General features: G+C 42.2%; 1 protein-coding gene across 3 annotated transcripts in view; it reads right to left on the bottom strand.

Moving 5' to 3' along the window:
• The window catches only part of EVL (Enah/Vasp-like), a 225,346-nt gene that overhangs the window by 164,204 nt on the left and 38,592 nt on the right, over nucleotides 1-22,550 (bottom strand). The gene's annotated exons all lie outside the window — the stretch shown is intronic.

Here is a 22,550-nt window from a genome sequence, read left to right as displayed (position 1 = left end):
ACATGGGAACTTGTGGCTCTACCAAATTGTTTGGCACTTCACTCTTTGTATTTGCCTGAACTTGTTTTCTTTAATTAAATAAAAAGTTCCTGCCTGAAATCATTTTATGGAATCAAAAAACCTCATAAGTACAGCTGTAGGAACTCTGCAGACTTCACTACCTGACTCCTGGTATTGTAACTGGTATTGTAACTGAATTTACGCCCCCTCCTTTGGAGAGTTACTCATGGGGCCAAGATCATGCAAAACCTGGTCTTCTCATAGCTTGGGTCCTAAACAGTGCAAATATCTAGAGGATCTTGATTGTGCCTGCAAAAATGAGTATGTACACCTCTGTGCATGCAGAAACAGCAACAGGTGTCTGCAAATCATGGAACTGGGTACTCAGTTTGCATCACAAATTCGGTGTGTGTACACAGAATGCTGCATACTCTTTTACAGAAATAATCAGTTATGTACACAACAGTGGATATACAAAGTCAGTGGTAGCAGCTGGACGTATGGTTCTTGGACTATTAGGCCAACAAAACAGGCAAAGCTTTCATTTAAATCACAACATCTGAAAACCAAAATAAACAAACAAGCCAACCACCCCAAACTCAGACATTTTCAGTCTTGAGTGAAATTTCTCCCCACAGAGCCTTAGCAATAGCACTGCCAACATTCTATTCGAATCGCACATTCAATATCTTCTTGTTTCAAGCTCAGTTTCAGAATGAGTCCTGTACGTTAATTTCATTTCTCAAAAAGAACAGGAGTACTTGTGACACCTTAGAGACTAACAAATTTATTAGAGCATAAGCTTTCGTGGATTACAGCCCACTTCTTCGGATGCATATAGAGTGGAATAAATATTGAGGAGATATACACACACACACACACACACACACACACACACACACACACACACACACACAGAGAGAGAGCGCGCATAAACAGGCGGGAGTTGTCTTAACAACTCTGAGAGGCCAATTAAGTAAGAGGGAAAAAAAACTTTTGAAGTGATAATCAAGATAGCCCAGTACAGACAGTTTGATAAGAAGTGTGAGAACACTTACAAGGGGAGATAGATTCAATGTTTGTAATGGCTCAGCCATTCCCAGTCCTTATTCAATCCTGAGTTGATTGTGTCTAGTTTGCATATCAATTCCAGCTCAGCAGTCTCTCCTTGGAGTCTGTTTTTGAGGTTTTTCTGTTGTAAGATAGCCACCCGCAGGTCTGACATTGAATGACCAAGGAGAGACTGCTGAGCTGGAATTGATATGCAAACTAGACACAATCAACTCAGGATTGAATAAGGACTGGGAATGGCTGAGCCATTACAAACATTGAATCTATCTCCCCTTGTAAGTGTTCTCACACTTCTTATCAAACTGTCTGTACTGGGCTAAGTTTTTTTTTTCCTCTTACTTAATTGGCCTCTCAGAGTTGGTAAGACAACTCCCACCTGTTTATGCTCTCTGTATGTGTGTGTGTATGTATATATCTATCTATCCATCCTCAATATTTATTCCACTCTATATGCATCCAAAGAAGTGGGCTGTAGTCCACGAAAGCTTATGCTCTAATAAATTTGTTAGTCTCTAAGGTGCCACAAGTACTCCTGTTCTTTTTGCGGATACAGACTAACACGGCTGCTACTCTGAAAAATTTCATTTCTATAATTCACATTTACAGAGCTGCTGGTTTCTAGCTTCCACTTCCCTGTTCATTCATGATTTCCCAGCTGCTGACAAAAACTCAAATAAAAAGCCTTTTCCATGATCTATGCTGTTCAGCCATGAAATGTGGATCTGCAACTAGTCCAACAACATTTCACAGGGGGAAAACTAAAATTACTTGCATCATCCACCTCTCTCAAACTGGTAACAGGAACAATGCTTAGAACAAGCAGGGACAGGAGTCAAATCAACAATTTCGATAAAGGTTTCACTGATGGAATGTGAATGGCTTAATTACAAAAGGAAGAAATTAAAAGTTGGCAGAACATGGACACATTGTGGATATGCTGTTTCCAGACTCCATGGTTCCAGTGCTACTTGCACCTTTCGATCAAACCACCCTTCCTTGTGGAATGGAGATTTTTAACCAGGATCCACACTCATGGAAAGATCAGACGTACATGGGCCACAGCCAACTCACATCCAAAACCATTTAATCATTGTTTAAAAATACAAATATTCTTTTTCTTAAATCCTGTAAGATAATGCCATCAATTTCAGGGGCATAAATTCTAGCTATCCAAACAGGAATATCCTTGAGAAGTACCTTGAATGCTGACTCAAAGGAAGGAAAGATGCCATTTCCCTGTACTGTATATTCAGGTAGAAGAAGTTGTAACCCACTGGCTGTTTTGTGTCTTCTGTCTTCAGATGATACCATTCAGATGGTATGAGATGCTGCTCCCATCTGCACACAGACCCCAGTAGAAACAATCTCAGGAATACTTAAAGGACAGAATCTTTTCTGCTAAAAGGTCTTGCAGGCACATCACATGGGAACAGACTAATGATGATCTTTGGCTCTGCTCTTCTAGCACCTGTTTGTTACCCTGCAGTTTGTGTTTCAAACTAGAAAGCTCTCTCATGCTTAGCACAGGGTAACAGTGCCATGAACCTAGAGGTGCTCGTCTCCATTTTAATGAAGCCGCAACGATAGCAGCATCAGAATGGATAAGAATCGCCACAATGTGCTATTCGCTGGAGTCTATTCTAAGCCCTAATTTAAAAAAATATATATATATTTTCTCTTTTCTACTTTTTTTTTTACTCTAAAATGTTTGTTTCTTTTTATCTATTTAAAAACATTATTGAGAAAGATCTTTTTTTTTTTAAGCTCCTTAAGACAAGCTAGTAAGGCATTCAGATCGCCTCACAGCAGAAGTCTCACATCCAATGCCTCAGGAGGTACCCTAATTTGGATGGTACGTTAGATTGGATATATAATATACGTCTTATTACTCAGCTGCGCTACTGCGAGTCTTTAGGGCTTCTCCGTTATTACTTCTAGGCTCAGATTCCATTCTGCACCTCCAGTAGGCACAGCCCAGGGAGAGGGGTTGGCCAAGGTAACTTTAGCCAAAGAACAGGTGCTACAGCAGCAAATTAAGCTTCCCTCCCTTATTGTTCTATGTTTAGCTAGAGAGGACCAGTCTCCAGAAGAAGGGAGCCTACAGCAGAGAGGCCTGCAAATGCAAGGGAAAGAGAAACTCAAAGGACACAAACTGGAGAGGTTTTGAACAATCAAAGATGCAGAGAGGATAGAAGACTCTGGATGCAAAGAGATGAGAAAATGCTGGGAGCCGAGAGCCATGGCTCAACAGTAATGTACAAAGATGATTATGGCACATTTTGTTTGGCCAAGAGTCAATGGTCCTAAAATACCAATGAAGATTATTAATCCCAGAGAGAACATTAGATAAGACACCGCATGAAATGTGTTATTACGACATAAAACGCCATATAAACGGGCACTCCATACCTTCACCATTTGGGACATAACATTATCACTATGCTCAAATAGACTGTTTTGATCTAATATACTTGGCAAATCCAATCAAAAGTAACTAATACTGAAGAAAACACTGCAATTGCATTAGATATAGCCCTTTATAGTCCATTTGCCAAGTGCATCAGTTTCATATTACCTTCCCAGATCGAAGTGCCTAGTTGAAATTCCATATGGGGACACAGGCTCTATTCCCATCATAAGCCATATTAGCTTTATATTTCTGCAAGAACAAACCCTGGGGATTTGCAGTCCTAGGGAGGGTGGGCAGGAGGAGGATGAATGGGAAGGTGTTGCAACAGCTCTGTTGCAACACCTTCCCATTCATCCTCCTTCTGCCCATCCTCCCTAGGACTGGAAATCCCCAGGGTTCGTTCTTGCTTACAAACCTGGAACTATTGCAGCTTTTGAAGTTAAATCAAAATACTTGAGACTGTGGATATTTAAATATGTCTGTCTAGTATCTAAATATGGTTATCTACGCTCATAATTATGGTAGATTACAGAAGTTAGAGTAGCATTCTCTGAATTTTCTGTCTTGGATAATCGGAAATCAAGTCATATTCCAGTTTTATTTATTTGAGATAAAAGGCCCTCAGTTAACAAAACACTCAAGCACATCCCTAACTTTAAACATTTGGGTAAATCCCCAATCCGGCAAATCACTTAGGCCCCAGATTTTTAAAGTAAGCAGGCATTGCTGAGCAAAGTGTCACAACATCTAACTAATTTATGAACCTAAATCTCATTTTCAAAGGAGATTTAGGCACTTAGGAGCCTACATCCAAATGACTGTTGGTACTAAATGCCTAAATCCCTTCTGAAAATTAGATTTAAGCTTCTTAATCAGTTAGGCGATGCAACGCTGAGCGCTGCAATGCCAAAAATCTGGGCCTTAGCCCCGGCCTAAATCCCAACCAAGTTAATGAGAATTAAGCACACGCTTAAAGTTAAGCACATCATGATTGCTTTGCTGAAATGGGCCTTGCATTAGAGATTTCCTCCTCTGAATTGAACTGTAGAGATGGGGCCAGATCCTGCTTGCTTTTCTTACATTATTAGTGACTTCAGTTAGGTAACTTCTGAGAGTAAGACTAGACCTGTCTGCAAAATGGGGACTTTGCACTGTGGATAAATTCATTAGTGTGTGCGAGCTGCTCAGACATTAAAGGTGATGGTGGTCACGTAAAAGCCTATAAATAAACAAACAACAATTGTAGCTAACAGGATGTGGTGGGCAATACACATTTCTCTGGCTCAGCTGATGGTGAGCTATAAAAGTTGCATCAGCAGATCTGCAATAGTCAAAAGTTAGTATCAGTTGCACTATTACTTTTAAGAAGAAAGATACATGGAGAATAGTGGACAGCAGTTTACACATGAAATGCAACATGAGCTGGAGTCAATGGGAGTCTTTCCTAAGAATGAACTTAGAAGCCTTTACACACCAGTTTATGAAAATCTTAAGTCTATTAATTCATGATCCTGTGACTAGATGTGGATCCAACAGAGACTAAAGGATCTAAACAGAAGGAGAATGTGTTTTCCTGGATCAAAATATCTGGAGATGCTTTTTATTTTAATTCTTATATAGCTGTCATTATCTTATCCTAATCCTGGCAGTGCAGAATACAGTAGATTGATTAAAATTAGGTTTGCAAACATCCGTGGAGAGAAACAAGGCTTCATATGACTCATCTACTTCCCTATCCATCAGGCCTCGGAGGAGACTAATAGGACCCTCAACAAGAATGATCATTTTCTAAGACAGAAGATTTAAAGCAAGTACCTTAGGAGCAACAAGCAGATACTGCATTTGCCTTGAGGGCATGTAATGTTTCAAGATATCTAGGAATAGAAAACTTTTTACCTCAAGAAAGCAGTGTTAAGTATTTTCCTGCCAATCAGGCTAAATATGAATAAATGTTTTAGCTACAGAGCCTTCCACTTGCCACCACAGAAGAGCTATTTTGGGAAGTCAGATACTGAATCAATAGAGTATATTAATGTAAGAGAAAAACAGTTTGTGAGATGCCTTCTGAATGAACAACATTGGGGTTCATATGGGAGCAGCTTTTACCACCACCACCTACCTCATCTATAGCACTTTTCATCAGTAGATCTCAAAGCACTTTACAAAGGGTGGCAGTATAATTATCCCCATTTTACAGACGGGGAATGTGAGATACAGAGAGGTGAAGTGACCTGCCCAGTGGCAGAGCCAGAACTAGATCCCAGGTCTTCTAAGTGCCAATTTACACATCACACTACACCGCCTCCCTTTTAGAATTTGTCCATATTCTACATCTCAGGAAAGAGGATAAAATTAGGATGCTCCTCACATTGTTCTAACTGGAGTGTGAAAGATCATCGTCCAAATCAATATTTCTTTACCTAGATTCCTCCAGCTGAGGGAAAAGTTCCTGCTGAGAATCATGCCTTGCTCTCTCCAAAGGCCTGGGCAAGCTAACTAACTGCTAAAACAGGGATCTTCCTCAAAGTCAGTCAGTTTCCTCATGGCCATATAAGTAGGCAGATAGATTAGAAATCAGCTAATGGTTAAGGAACAACTAGGATCTCACCTACTGGAAAGTTTTTTGTGCTTTCTGATCAAGACTCACTAATAAATCATCACAACCCTTTGTCACACACACACCCCCATCATCTCTGTTTTACAGATAGGGAAACTAAGGCAGAAAGACTACAGTGACTTAAGCCTCAGACCACAAGTCACTCGATATGCCCTCTTTTTATTAAAAAGAAGAACAGAAGTACTTGTGGCACCTTAGAGACTAACAAATTTATTAGAGCATAAGCTTTTTATTAGTGTAGTTCGCCTCCCACACAAAAATAGACACCAAAGAGATCCAAACTTTCAATACTAGAAATCACTTTCCATTTTCCAGCCTCTCTCTGCAAACAATGAAGGCTGAGATTAGTCTCAACATTTGTAGGTTCCCAAAACCAGCAGGGCCTGAGGCCATGGGCTTTGCAGACCCCAAAAGCCAGCTCTAAGAGAAACATATTGTGATGATAATGCATAGATCTGCCTCTTTATCTGGGGTAAAGAGATAAAGACTAACAATTTTCACACTTTGCTGGGCACAAATTCACGCCACTGTATTTAAAATACAGGAGAAATATTGAATAACTAAGAACCTGATGCTGCAATGGGATCAGCTCACATGGGAACGTGCTGAATTCAACTGCACACCATGCTAGTATAAGGATTTATCTGCACAGATCCTCTGACAGGAGAAGGTGTGCGTGTGTCTTATTCTTCATCTCTTTGCATCACTTTTCAGCCATCCCTGCTCCGTGAATGAATATGCTTTTCTAGATACCTGTAAAAAACACTTTCAAGTGGCTGACATTTCACCTGTACGATCCAAACAGCAGTTTCACCACAGAGAATCTAGATCTGCTAATTCAATATGTACCTTTTCTTCCATGGAAATTAGAATGCTGCAGAACACTGTTCAGTATCTCTAGTACATTTATTTCTAGAAGCAAAATATCTGCCATTTAAGGTACGGTATGCCACTAGATAAATATTTCTTTAGTGGCCATTTATTTTAAATGGAGAGGTTTTTTGCTGCTGTATGCTGTTTTACTACTGGATTAACCTCCACCAAAACATCTGCTTACTTAGCCAGCTGCTTTAAGCAAGTGCCTTCTTTAAAACTAGGTCAAATAGATGATGGCTTTTACAATAAGCCAAATTTCTTTGTGTAGTTAATTTTCTCATTTGTCTAAGCTGACAGGAGGAAAGCTATCAGTACATATTCAAGTGAAAGCAGTTCTCTTGCTGAGGGGATGGCAACTAGCATTTTATAATTGCAATGAAGATGTCAGCACAGTAACATTAAGAATGAGCTTAATATACAGCTAGTGAGTTCTGGCCCATGCCAGCTGACTTAGTTTGTGGGGCTGTTTCGTTGCTGTGTAGACTTCTGAGCTGGGGGTGGGCTCTAGGACCCAGAGGGTGGGCTTGGAAGTCTACACAACAATGAAACAGTCCTACAGTCCAAGCCCCGACAGCCCAAGTCAGCTGGCATGGGCCAGCTGTGGGTAGCTAGTTGCTGTGTAGACATACCCAGAGTGTATCAGCTAAATACAAGGTGGAACAAATTGTTTAGCATAAGTAGTTAACATACATTGTAATGGATCATTCAAGACTAAGTGAATGCAGTCATAGGACAAAATTCATAACTTTTCTAGACACTAAAAATCATGGTTTTAATAAAGACATTGGCTATATGGCTCATTACAACAATCTGTAACCCGCAGCTAATCCCCTTTTTGTCCTATGACTGCAGGGGTGTTAATGGGTTACTTCACCTGGAATGGTCCCTTAGAATGTGTGTTAATTACCTTTGCTAAACAATCTGTTCCACCTTTTATTTAGCTGTGGCACTCTGTACCTTTCCTAAACCTGAAGAAGAGCTCTGTGTAACTTGAAAGCTTGTTTCTTTCAGCAACAGAAGTTGGTCCAGTAAAAGATATTACCTCATCCACTCTCTCTAATATCCTGGGACTAACATGGCTACAACACTGCAAAGCACAAGGACAGCAGAGATGCAGCTCCTGGGCAGAGGTAGCCCTCAGTTTAACAGATTAGGTTGCTGTAAATATTACTTTAGAAATATTAATGCAGCACTTCCCATAGTGTGGGATGCACTACCATAGAGAGTAGGACACAAAGAATGAATTTGGGATGGGGAGGGGCATGGACTCAATTGTTCTCCAGAGCACTTGATAACTGCCTGAGTTTGCAGAGAACAAGAAACAAGTTGCGAACAGTCCCATTATTTCCATGGATACTAACTCAGCTGCCAATGATATTTTAAATGTCAACATTGTTAATTTGTTAATGATTTCACTGCTCACTGAAGCATATAAGAAAGGAAAACATAAGAACGGCCGTACTGGGTCAGACCAAAGGTCCATCTAGCCCAGTATCCTGTCTACCGACAGTGGCCAATGCCAGGTGCCCCAGAGGGAGTGAACCTAACAGGTAATGATCAAGTGATCTCTCTCCTGCCATCCATCTTCACCCTCTGACAAACAGAGGCTAGGGACACCATTCCTTACCCTTCCTGGCTAATAGCGATTAACGGACTTAACCTCCATGAATTTATTTAGTTCTCTTTTAAATGCTTTTAAACGTATAGTCCACGAAAGCTTATGCTCTAATAAATTTGTTAGTCTCTAAGGTGCCACAAGTACTCCTGTTCTTTTAAACACTGTTATAGTCCTAGCCTTCACAACCTCCTCAGGCAAGGAGTTCCACAAGTTGACTGTATCATACCATGAAGATCCATACAAGGAATACTCATTTAGGGCTAGGCCTTTAACACAAGGAGGGGTTGATTGGGGGCACAACTTCTTTCATTTTCCTGAAAGGGGGGGGGGGGGACACCTCAGTTTTCAAAAGTTTGAAAACAAAAACCTATCAGTGAACAGTCTGGTCCAGAAATTAGTAGGCCTGAAATAACAAGAGAACCAGAACACTGAAAACCTCTCTCTCTTCCACATGAACGAAGAAAGGAAAGGAAAAAAGAAAGTCTCTCTCCTATTTGTTCTGTGGCTTACTGTTAATGGAACTCATTGATAGGAAAATGTCTTGGGGACACAAGGACACTTCCCTATCATTCTCATTCATATATAAGGATGGTTTCAAGAAACTGCAGACTACATATGCACTACAGGAACCACATTATAAACATACCTCAAGGAAGAATTTAAGGTAAGCTTACAACACTCCAGAGAACTGCTTTGGTGTCAGAGAAACAGAGTAGAACTGTTAAGTGCTCATTCCAAGTGGGCAATAGATCAGCATGTTTGATGGGGTGCAGTAGCAGCTGTGTAAAATACCTTTAAAATGTTGAAATCATTTAACATTCTTTTGCTTTTACCCAGATCACAGGTGAATTCTGTCTTGACTTACAATAAAGAAACATAGTCAAGCAATAAACATACAAAGCTGTGATATCACTCAAATCAGAAAGATTTAGCATTCACATGTTTAAAACTTAAAACTGAAGTTAGATATGAAGGATCTTCAAAATATAGAGGCTTTTTATAAGTTAAGGTGAATATGAAAAGAAGAGGTTAGAAAACAGACATGGTAGTAGCAGAATTTTAAGCTCTCTAGAACACATGCAAGCCTTAAAGAAAGGCACTGCACATTCACCACCTGTTAATATTTGACCCAGAAAAAAACCCCATTCCCCGGTGGTGTCCATTAATCTTTGGGGTAGCCGTGTTAGTCTGGATCTGTAAAAAGCGACAAAGAGTCCTGTGGCACCTTATAGACTAACAGACGTTTTGGAGCATAAGCTTTCGTGGGCGAATACACATTTCATCAGACGCATGATACGACAAAGTGGGTATTCAACCACAAGAGCTTATGCTCCAATACGTCTGTTAGTCTATAAGGTGCCACAGGACTCTCTGTTGCTTTTCATTAATCTTTGGTTACAGCTCAAGGACCAGAAGGTGCTGGTTTGGGTTAAAATTCCAGGCCACCTTCTAAAAAAGTCTGCCTGAAAGTTCATAAGCAGCCTCAACATCTGGGGTCAGAACAAGAATCCTAACTACAAGTCTCCTCGCATCCCTTTCTTCAGGGCTTGACTTATTTCCAAAAACCAGAAAAAAAAAAAAAAAAAAAAAATCAGCTCAAACTACTGGGCAGTAACTATGCAAGGCCTTTCCAGCAGGGAGTGGCAAGGGCACACCCTTTCCCTCTGGTAGTTTCCTTTGCATCAGTTTCCCCTTTCTTTAAATCAGTGGTTCTCAACCAGGGGTCCGGGGCCCGGGGATCTGCCAAGCAGGGCTAGCATTAACTTGCTGGGGCCCAGGGCAGAAAGCTGAAGCCCCACCCCTGGGGCTGAAGTTTGGGGCACCAAGTCCCGCCACCCGGGGCTGAAGCCGAAATCTGAGCAACTTAGCTTCACGGGGCCCCCTGTGGTGTGGGACCTCAGGCAATTGCCCTGCTTGCTACCCCCTAATGCTTTCCCTGGTTTTTATATGCAGAAAAACAATTGCTGTGGCACAGGTGGGCCATGGAATTTTTATAGCATGTTGGGGGGCCTCAGAAAGAAAAAGGTTAGAACCCCTGCTTTAAATAACATCATGCACCTCAGCCATGTGATAGGCAGGAACTCACTAATCCCTTACATGCTGGAGCACCTTTACCCTTTGTCTGAGACATACACCTTAGGCCTTGTCTATACTGAAGAGCTGTCCTGATATAAGCCATTAGTAGTCAGCAACCAGTAGAGCTGCAATGGTGCAAACTCCTATTGTAGACAGGATAAACTCCAGAGTGCGCAGCCCCCTCCCCCCCGGAGCACTGCTTTACCGCGTTATATCCGAATTTGTGTTATATCAGGTCGCATTATATCGAGGTAGAGGTGTACTTGTATCATATGAGGATGTGACATTAGTAGCTGAGGAGATGTTAGACAACATCTGCTAGAGATAAACATTTTTCAATCATCATGTTCAGATAACTTGCACCCAAGAGTCCAAAAATAATTTGCTGAGATTTCTGGTCCTCTGACATTCATTTTTAGGGGGAGGGATAGCTCAGTGGTTTGAGCATTGGCCTGCTAAACCCAGGATTGTGAGTTCAATCCTTGAGGGGGCCACCTAGAGATCTGGGGCAAAAATCAGTACTTGGTCCTGCTAGTGAAGGCAGGGGGCTGGACTCAATGACCTTTCAAGGTCCCTTCCAGCTCTAGGAGATAGGATATCTCCATTAATTTATTTTTTTTTATTTTTTTTTAAACTGCTATAAGTCACGATTTACACGAGTGCATTTTACAATAGGTTTCCCAGTTCACACGAGAGCTCTGGCTAGCCATTTTTTGGCTGAAATTGGAGCCAATCGCCAGTGTAGACAATCCCTAGGGTATCCTGCTTTCCTAGAAAGTTGGCCTGAAATTTTAACCCAAGCCAGGACATTACAATCCAGGTGTTAGAGAGGGGGTATAGTTTAGTGGTTGGAGGAGTCAGGAGATATGATTTGTAGCACTCCCACTAACTTGGCATCTTGGGCTAGTCATTTAACCTCATTTTTTTCCATTAAATGTGAAGTAGCGATAACAATCCCACATGGATTATTGCATCCCACACTATGGGGTGCTGTGAGTCTTAATTCATTAACGTCCTTAAAGTGCTCTGGGATTCTTGGTTGGGAGGAGCTAATGAAGTCCAAAGAGCTATTAACTATGATGTATACAGAATTATTATCCATTGTATTTACAGGAACAGCCCTTCTTGTCATTTTTCTTTCATGTAGACTGGAATAAATAGTGATATGCTACTACTCTGGATAACTCATCCTTAACAATATTCCTGTCCATATTTATTCAGGGTTTCAAATCTTCTTTTCAGATGCTTTGCAAACTGACCAGGATCCCATCTTTATAGTTGCTCACACTAAAGCATGGATGAATGCAAGGCACTTTCATTTATTTCTTACTGTCTGCTGAAAAGTGATGAGATATTTAGTTTAAATTAAAAAAAAAAAAAAAAACCACACGCATTCTGCCAGTAAGTATACCAGACAAATAGATCTGAATTTCAGCAACATAAGCAAATCTGTAGGCCTCTGCCAAGTCTAATGGACTGACACACTAATAATTCCGGTCTAGAAACCGCACTTGTCACTTTATTCAGCAACTTGGACTGGAAAAACAAAACAAAATCTAACTGTCTTCATCTTACACCTTTGGAACCTCACCAACCTATAAACAAAATGTGTCCTCTCTCTCAGAAGATGGTCACATTGCAACATTCTGTATCCTGAGCTAGGAGGGAAATGGTTTCACTTACAGCAGTGGATAGAAATGTAGATATAAATATATAGTCAGACAAGAATACAACGGGTGTCACTCAGAGCTTGGCCTGTTGATGGTTTTTTTCCTAATAAAAGCTGTCAGCAGCTACTACAAGTACTACTAAGTAGGACTTAAGTTGAGACAAAATTGAAGGACACTGGATCTCTGAGATAACTGAGGCTGGGGAACATGATGATAATCATGGAGATAATACTGTATTATCAGGCGTACGTATCCCTGTCAATGCATGAGTGTACCTCCTGGAGGCAATACAATCCAAGGGGCTAGGGCAGTGGCTCTCAACCTTTCCAGACTACTGCCCCCCTTTCAGGAGTCTGATTTGTCTTACATACCCCAAGTTTCACCTCACTTCAAAACTACTTGCTTACAAAATCAGATCTAAAAATACTGAAGTGTTACAAGACACTATTACAGAAAAATTGCTTACTTTCTCATTTTTACCATATAATTATAAAATAAATCAATTGGAATATAAATATTGTACTTACATTTCAGTGTGTAATACAGAGAGCAGTATAAACAAGTCACGGTCTGTATGAAATTTTAGTTTGTACTGAGTAGGGTTACCATATCTAACAAATAAAAAAAGAGGACCCTCCACGGGCCCTGGCCCCGCCCATTTCCCCACCCCAGCCCTGCCCTAACTCCGCCCCTCCCCCTCCCACTCTCAGCCACGCGAAAAGGGCTGCCCGAGCGCTACAGGCTTCACGGTTTGCCGGGCAGCCCCCAGACCCTGCGCCCCCGGCCGGCACTTCCCGAGTGCAGCTGGAGCCCGGGAGGGGAAGCGCCCTGCCAGGGGCGCAGGGTCTGGAGACTGCCCGGCAAACCGTGAAGCTGGTAGCGCTTGGGCTTCGGGCAGCCCCCTTGCCTCCGGACCCCGCGCCCCCAGCCGGGCACTTCCCCTCCCGGGCTCCGGCGGCACAGGGTCCAGAGGCATGGGGGCTGCCCGAAGCCGGTAGCGCTCGGGCAGCCCGGCTCTTAAACAGAGCCGAAGAGTCAGGGGAGGAGCAGAGCTGCCATTTTCCCCGGACATGTTCGGCTTTTTGGCAATTCCCCCCGGACGGGGGTTTGAGTGCCGAAAAGCTGGACATGTCCGGGAAAAAGAGGACGTATGGTAACCCTAGTACTAACTTCACTAGTGCTTTTTATGTAGCCTGTTGTAAAACTAGGCAAATATCTAGATGAGCTGATGTACCCCCTGGAAGACCTTTGCGTGCCCCCAAGGGTACACATACTCCTGGTTGAGAACCACTGGGCTAGGGGACGTGGGTTGAAATTCTGGCCACCATTAAAGTCAATGGGAGTTTTGCCACTGACTTCAGAGGAGCCAGGATTTCACACCTCAGTTCTCTTCCTAGCACTGGCAGTGACTTAAGTCACGCTCTCGGTCTCCATTTCTCCATCTTTGAAATACGGATAATGATACCCTCCCCTCCTTTGTAAACTGCTTTGAGGCCTAGGAATGAAAAGCTCTGGGTAAATGCTATTATTGTGTACCATTCTGTCTCAGTGCACTGAAAAAAAAAAACTGTGGGCCTGATACTGCAAGATACTGAGCATCTCTCATGAGGCGATGGGTTCTCTCAACAACTCTCCCATGGACCCTCACTCATTTCACTCAGCGTTCAAGGTGCTCAGCATCTCACACAGGCGCTCCACACTGCATAGGATTGGGCCGTGTATCCCATAGTCACTTAGAGAGAAAGATCAAAGTGTATTACTCTTGCAGAGCCTCTAGCATCTGGTATTGCAGCTTCAGAAGAGGCAGTGTTCTCTCGGCCCAAGGGTAAAAGTGCAGCTGTTGCTAGAAAGAGGGGGGTGGGGATGAGAATTATCAGGGGGGCAAATGGAATCGCAGTAGAGAGAGCGAGTGAAATCTTTAGGTGAATGAAATACGCTGAGTCATTGCCACAGAGAACTTACTTGACCGCACACAGCTATGCAAGCAGAGCAGAGGCTACCTGCCATTATAAAAAAATATTCCACTGAAAGCTACAAAGGCTGGTTTTGATTAGCCAATCCAATTCCATATATATAGTGTGACATGTAGATTCTACTCTGCTCCCCAGCTGCCAGGATCATTTCACAATCCTTGATCTTTATGGACACCCTCACACACCATGATAAGGACTTGTACCCCTAACTCAGACGTGCAAATATTCTACTAATCCACATCCACTGCAATACACTTTTGAGTAAGCAAGGACAACTGACCAACTGCTACCTAGCTTGAGTGCTTGTGTTTTGAAGGACAAGGGTCACTGTTAGCGTGTGGTCGCTCCAACATTATGTCTGGTAATGTTTGCAAATAATCTTGGCATCCAAGACAAATTCTCAGTCTCCTGCCCCAAGCATCTCTTATATTTACCCCACTGTCAAGGGAAACGTGTCTCTCGAGTCTGTAGACTAAACACAATCTGACTAGAACTTTGGAATGTGACCATACCTTAAACAGATGTTGCATTAACCAAGGTTTTTCTGGTCTAGAATAAATGATAATTATTCTGGGCCAGAACTTCCGCACATGTAATGGTGGTAGCTCCAGCAAAGGCACAGGTCCGTAGATGGACCTGTGCCTATTCCCAGCAGCGAAGGCTCTGGCCTTCCATCTTTACTGCTGCCTCTCTCTGTTTGCTCTAACACAGATGTAGGACCTGAGGAGACAAACAGCACCTCTTCCCACAGATATTTTCCAAATCTAGCCACATCTAATCTTTGCTTTATTGACTGGTTTGAAGTCTAGTAATGGTTTTACTGAGCAGTCTTAGTAGAATTTCTATCTTTTTTTACTTTAATGCTTCTGTAGCGGAGCTTATCATGCAGCTGAAGAAATCTCTGGTTAATCTGCTGGATAGAGAGAGCTTTGGAGTACAGCTTTCCTGCTCATCATCATCTAGCTAGCAAGAGTGCCTAGCTGCAGTATGTATGTGACCTTCTGTACTGCAGCACAGCAATGGAGGGATTTTTGCCTCTTTGTCAGCTTTTCTGAACAGCTTTTTTCCACCAGGTTGAGCATGCAGTACTTGGGACTTGAGCATGCTTACCTGAAATCCCCGGGTCCGTTTATGCTGTAGGGATCTTCTTCCCTCAAGGGAGAAGGGAGATCATGCCCTTTTGCATTGTTGTAGTACACAGGTATAGATTGGATTCCGATTTCATAACTTGTTTTCTTTCATGAGCAATTCCATGGTAGTTTCAAGACAATCACAGATCTTAAATCCTCAGAAGTGCTGGGCACCCACAACACTCACTAGGCCTCATTTTGCAATATTCCTTCCCTCTACTGGATGCAGTATAGGAGCAGGGAAACCTGACTTGAAGCCACCCTTTGCAACTCCCCAGTTTTTGCCCCATTACAATTTAAAGCAGCCTCAGGGATGCTCTAACTTGTGTTGGCTTGCAGTGGTCCTCTATGAGCAGTTATGCCAACAGAGATTAGCTAACACTCCTTCCATGTGCCGCCTCCTCCTCTGACATACCCCCTATGCTAGGGATAGGGAATTGGGGCTGGCATAGGGGCGGGGCCATTACCCTGGTTCTATGCTGGCTCAAGAGAATCCCTGTGTTTGGTTATTCTGTAGATGGCTGCAATCAACATCCTCTTTATGCCACTGGAGCAGCATAAGAGGCCACATCGTAAAGGGCAATTGCAACCACTGACTTCAGTGGGTGCTTAGTCTCACTCTGAATCAGGCTACAAGTTTCAGTTCTTTCCCCTTCAGTACAGCATGATCTATAATATATACTGGACCAGACTGTCAGTTGGTGTAAACAAGGCCAGCTCCAGCTTTTTTGCCACTCCAAGCGGCGGAAAAACAAAAAAAAAAACAAACACAAAAACGATTGACCTGCCGCCAAGGAGGAATACAGGGATTACAGGACCCGCCGCCAAGGACTGCGGACCGATTGAGCTGCTGCTGAAGTGCCGCCCCAACAACGGATGGACTGCCGCCCTTTCTATTGGCCGCCCCAGGCACCTGCTTCCTTCGCTGGTGCCTGGAGCCGGCCCTGGGTGTAAACCATCAGAGCGCCACTGAAGGACTGAAATGATGGAGCTATATCAATTTACACCAGCCAAGAATCTGGCCCACAGTATTATTTGTTGGTTGAATTCCTCCTCCCCCTCATCTTCTCTCCCCCACTACCCCGCATCTCCACCCACATGCAGTCTCTCTGTACGCATCTTGCTCTCTCCTAGCTCTCTGCAGCACCTTTTGCCCTATTTTTTTCATTTGAGTTTTTCTTCTGCTCCTTTTTACACTACTCCTCATAAACAGATTATTAAACAAATGTGTAAATTGGGATTATGAGCTTCTGGTGTCTAAGTGTATTAAGAATCAGGTGCAATGGGTCAGATCCTTAGCTGATGAAAATTGGAATAGATAAAGTGACTTCAGTGGAGCTACTCTGATTTACAACAGCCAAGAATCTGGTTCAGGAAATTTATTACCTAGTGCTAGTGGCAGCAATATATAGAACAGGCAAGAAAAATCTTTGATGTTTCATCTTTATGTTTTGACACATCTTTTTCCAGTCTGAGAATAGGTTTTTCCCTCCCTGAGGCACTGAATATATCTATATTATACACTGTCCTTCTTGCAATCAGACTGCTCCCTGTCCATATGGGGATGTGTCCAATGGTGCTATACTGCATTTTTACATATCATAAGGTTTCAGCACTCATTTGGCTTGGAGGGTTTGTTTCCCTTGCTCCTGTGTAGGATTATAGTTGGGCTGTATGCTTTGTTTTCAAAGCACATATATTGATGCTGCAATCACTTGGCATAACTGGGACATGCATTTATTTATTCCCAAGAAGTGCTGTAACTGTTGTTTACATGCAAATTTAGATATAGATGCTATTGCCTGAAGCTTTTCATGATGACAAGGTCACACACTGGGTACATTTCATTCACCTGAAGCTAATTTTTCTATGGGTTAAGCTGGACCTTCTTGACATTAGCCCTGCCTTGTTTGATCAGAAAATGCTTTTGTCCACCATTCACTACCATCATGATGTTATCACTGAAGACAAGAAATATCAAAAAACATATCTTTAAACTAAAAAAAAAAAAAAAACCCAAACAAATCCCAAACCCCCAAACATTTTGCTCACCTTGTGTGAAAAATCATCTGCAGGGACCTGTAAGGTCTGCATGCCGAATTAAGTGTGCACTTATGAGAGAACACTTTTTCTAATCGGTCAGGTTACAGGTTATTTACTTGTAAATAAGATTAGATAATCAGAGGCAAGAAAACGCCAGATTCTACAATTTTAGGTGCTTTCTACATTTTTTCTGCAATCTAAGATTTTATCTAACCTCGTCCTTTTAGACACGTTTAGAGCCCAATTAGAAAGAAAAGAAAGAAAGTTCAGCACCCACAATTGGGCCACATTTTCAAAAGAACTCGACCATTCAACTCCAAATCAGGCACTAAATATGATAACTAGTTTTCTAGAGTGCCCAGCTACTGAGAACAATGGCAGGAGCTAGGTGCAGGGCACTTTTGAAAAATCTGGCCTAAACTGAAGTGTTAGGTGGACTTCTGGTCCTTAGATTCCCCCCCACCCCCACATATGTTAAAAAACAAAACAAAACCCTCTTACTTGAATCCCAGATAACATGGTAACGAAGGCCAAATAGGAACCTGGACAGAAAGATGGATACTCTTGAACCTGAACTCAATGTTCATTGAGACTCTGCCGCCCTGCTAACTCAGCCTTGTAAAAACAGTCTCCAGCCAAACAGCAGCAAGGGAGCAATTGCTAGAGCTAGGTCAGAACAATTCTGCCTAAATTAAAGTTAGTCGAAATATTCTGTTTTCTCAAAGCTGACAGTTGAAACTGATCCTTCACCATGAAACCTAAGAGAGGAGGACTTTCTCACAGCCTAGCGCCTGTTGGCTAGGGCATGGACATGGGAGACCCTGGTTCATCCTTGTTCTGTCTGATTCAGAGTGATCTGGGCTAAAAAACTCTGCTTGGAATCAGGCAGAGCAAGGACTGAACTTTGGTCTCCCACAGGCCAGTGCCCTACCCACCAAGCTACTCCCCCCACCCACCCTCGGCGAAAAGCTCAGGTTTGGATCTGAAAATGGACACACAATCCCATTTTTGTGAAAACATTCAAGAGGATTCAAAAGAGAATCATCATCCTCTGGTCAGCTCTAGTGATCGCCCTCATTAGGCTGTCATCTTCCTGGCATCCTAGGTACCCCCTTTAAACGTTAACACTACTCAGCAAAGCAGTCTGAGAAACACTCAATCCGGAGGCTTTTGAAAGGTACTTTGGAAAGGTTGTTCTCCATGTTCCTTCCTCCTCATCTCCCAAAGAGGAGTTCTTTGCTTCCTTTTTCTTCTGCAGAGCAAGACTTTGCTCTCATTGTTGCCTAGACCTGAAGGAAATGGGGGTATTTTTACAGCCCCTTCATCCTGGGAATTCTTCCTCTTTACCGCCCAGCTGTACCTCCTCTCCAGCAAGTACAATGAGGATGGCAAATGTGTCTGTGTTTTAAACGGCTGTATATATCACATGGTATGGGTGCTATGTATACCTGGATATTTATCTGACAACTTTGCAATATCCAGTGGGTCACATTTTGCTACCCCCATTGTGTGAAGAGTAGAGCCAAATTCAGCCCTGCCACTAGCAGGCACAACTCCCCTTGACTTCAGGAGGAGACATGCCCTGTTACATGAGAGTGCAGTTTAGATCTAATAAGCTTGAACTCTCTAAGCCTACTGTGGCTGAAGTCCTTCAGCTGCTGTTTAGCTGTTCAGATCTTCACCACTCTGTAGTTGTACATGTCCTTTTAAAGAGACAGTAATCCCATAATCACCCCCTGATACTTGATAATCACTAACTGTCTCTCAGTGGCCATCACAAAGTGTTAAAATCAGGAGGGTCACAGATTTTTCTTTTTTTTGTTTGGTTTTAACTGTGATTTTCCACTGCTCCTACCAGCTCCTCACCTCACTTCATGAAATGTAATATTTTAATCAAATAACAATCCACTTACTCTCCAAAGTACCTTGTTTCTGTGTCTCTCAAAGCTCTTTACAAACATTAATGAAGCATCTCAATAACCCTGTAAAACAGGTATCATTAGACCTTTCTGAGAGCTGGGAGAACTCAGGCATGAGAGGTCAAGGTCATACAGGAAGTGAGTGGTAGCTTTGGGAACAGAACCCAAGAGCCTTAACTCCCAGTCCCATCTGCTACAATAACTAGACCACACTGCCTCCCTGTGCTGGGATTTGTTAGAGCACACAGTTTAGTAACATCTCGTGTTTAAAGGAGAGGGATGAGAGGCAGGTGATCTGGATTCTGTTCTGGGTTCTGCCACAGGCTTGTGTGAGAGACTTGGGTTAAGTCCCTCCCTGAACCTCTGTGTTCCCACAAAGATAACACCAGTCTCATAGGCATATTGCACGGCTTAATTTATTAATGTTTGTAAAGCACGATGAGGCCTTCATATGGAAGGTGCTATAGCAATACACAGAATATTATTATTCTTGTTATTCCCTTTTGTCCCTAACGACCATGTTTTTCTCCCTTCTCCTAGTCCATTAATGCAGTGCTCATGGGGCCTGGTTTTTCCAGGCAGGAATGTCTTTCAAATTCAGTCTCTCATGGAGCCAAATTGTGAGGCCCCTATTCAGTTTTTGTTCAGGCAAATGCAAAAAACACACAATCACTCTTGTTATGAGAAGGGAGGAAAGCATGGATCTCCCATGCTCTGGCTCTGGATTGGGCTCCATATTCCTGTTCTTTCTCCCACTGAAGTCAACAGGAGTCTAACATTGACTGTACTGAGAACAAAATGAGGACTATGGAACCCAATCCAACACCCATTGAAGTGAGTAGAAATATTTTCAGATCAGGCCATTAGGGAGAAAGTTGTAGGGAATCTACAAAGTACAATATAGATGTTTTACAGGTATGGTAAACAGCAGATCCTGCAGCAGGTGTACTTGGCACACACTGTACTGGTACAGGTGAGTGGGTAACTGGCCTCCCTTGAAAATGAATGGCTGGAGTTGGGGGTGGAGGGAGAGAAATTGACTACCTCTTGAAGAGGACACTATGCTGTGGAAACCAGCACTCCATCCAAATGAAGACATCACTACAAGTGAAAAGCAATGGGTAGTGGTTGTGTGTAGGGAAGTATCTTAAATCAAACCTTTATTGAATTTTGGTTCAAGGATGTGCAAAGGCAGATCAGGCTAAGGCTGGCTCATCCTTCCCTACTGGATACAGATGGTTTTATTAAAAAATAAAAAAAATCACTGCATTGTGTAGATTAAGTTGCTTCATTCCTTTCAAGAAAGATATTAGGATTCAGGGTCTTCTTAGAAAAAACACAACTCCTTTTCTTCAAGTATCTAATTGCTAAGCCAATGAAACATGGGGCCAACTGTGGTATCAGTTCGAGAAAATATAATGTATGTAGCTGAAAACTTTCATTGATACAATAATCAGCTGTTTGAAGAAGGGAATTTAACATTCCCATGAGGAATTAACATTCTCTCAGCAGCTATAGGTTGGTAGCATGATTGAATAACTATTGGCTGTCCAAAAGAAAGGTTTTTCATATTTTTAAAATACAAAACGCTTAACGGCCACATTTTGTGGGCCTTACTCAAGCAAAATTCATATGAATCTTTAGCGCATCTGGCACGTAAACATCTTGCAACACCAGCTACAACAGTGCCATGCGAATGCCTGTTCTCACTTTCAGGTGACACTAATTAAGAAGCGGGCAGCATTATCTCCCATAAATGTAAACAAACTTGTTTCTCTTAACGATTGGCTTCAACTTTCTGACTGCAATGAGAGTTTTGCTTCAGGAGAGCTCTCAGAATTTGGCTTTAAATTAGTCGTAACATTAAAATTGAGATTTTAATCTCAGAAGATGCAAGAGTGTCAGTGGAATGGTTCTCACAGCAACCATAAGTTGGCCTGTTTGTGCCCATGCGCCATTTTTTCTTACTGCCTTAGGAGATGCATAATGTGGCGGAGTTGCATTTGCTGTGGGAATTATAACTGGATTTTCCGACTCCGGTGGTTCAATTAAAATCTTCAACCTGGACATTAAATGCAAAAATTGGCATAAATGTAATTTCCCTATTTGTAAAGAAGGAATAAAAAGAAGGTCACTGGTTGGTCTGTTGGAAGGTTTAAGCCACTAAGGACTCAAAATGAACGCACCATCTCAACTATACCTGGATTGGATTTACTGACATTGAAATGTCGGTTTTAAACTCCTGCTTACAAAAATTCTTAATTGCTATTGGTTAAGTATCTCACAAATGTTTTGTTCATGATGCTGCAACTGCAGTAAATTCAGTGCTGCAGGTTACATCAGTTTGAGACACTGTCTGCCAAATGCTGCTCAAAAATAGCATCTGAATCTGCAAAACCCTTGACACCCTGTTTTAAACATTCTCTCCTGCCTCTTCTGCTTTAACACCATTTAACTTAAGCAGCTTTACTTCCTTAACTTCCTTCTCTTCTTGTCAGAAGAGAACAACTACCCCACTTTGTACATTTTTTTCACTAGTCACTTCATCTTACCTGTGAAGTCACAATCCCTTGGATTCAGAACAATAAGTAGCTTTTGCTTTCCTTAACCATTATACCACCAGTGCCACTCACAAAACTAGATTCTGGCAAAGGCTGAAATGTTCCTTGAACTTCTCCTTTCCTCTCCCTTGATCATTAATATTGTCATTTTCTCTAGCAAGAAAAAGGTTAGGATCTAACTCTACAAAAAGTAACTAAAGGATTTTAGTACTCCTGAATTTGAGGCCTAATTTAAGAGACCTTAAAAAGGGGCCTGATTTTCCACAGATGATGGTTGGTTCAGTACTTCTGAAAATTAGGCCCCTTTAAGATGCCCCACCCAAAAATTGATGCATCCACAGTAACTAGTCATTTTTGGAAAGTTAAGCCCTCATCCACCTAGAGCACTTGGCTTTATCTGGTCTGAAGATCTTTGTGCTATTCCTTTCTGAAGATTTATCTATCTGCCTCCACTTCAAATTTCAGTATCATTTCCATCTTCATAGAGTAGGATGGAAGACACACAACTTTCTTTTATTTATTCTTTATTAAACTTATCCCACTGGTGCTCCCAACCAGAGGAACCTGAAATGCTGGTAATAGCATG

This window comes from Malaclemys terrapin, chromosome 4, assembly GCF_027887155.1.
Source record: "Malaclemys terrapin pileata isolate rMalTer1 chromosome 4, rMalTer1.hap1, whole genome shotgun sequence".
NCBI classification, from domain to species: Eukaryota; Metazoa; Chordata; order Testudines; family Emydidae; genus Malaclemys; species Malaclemys terrapin.
This window is presented reverse-complemented; position numbering and strand designations above follow the sequence as displayed.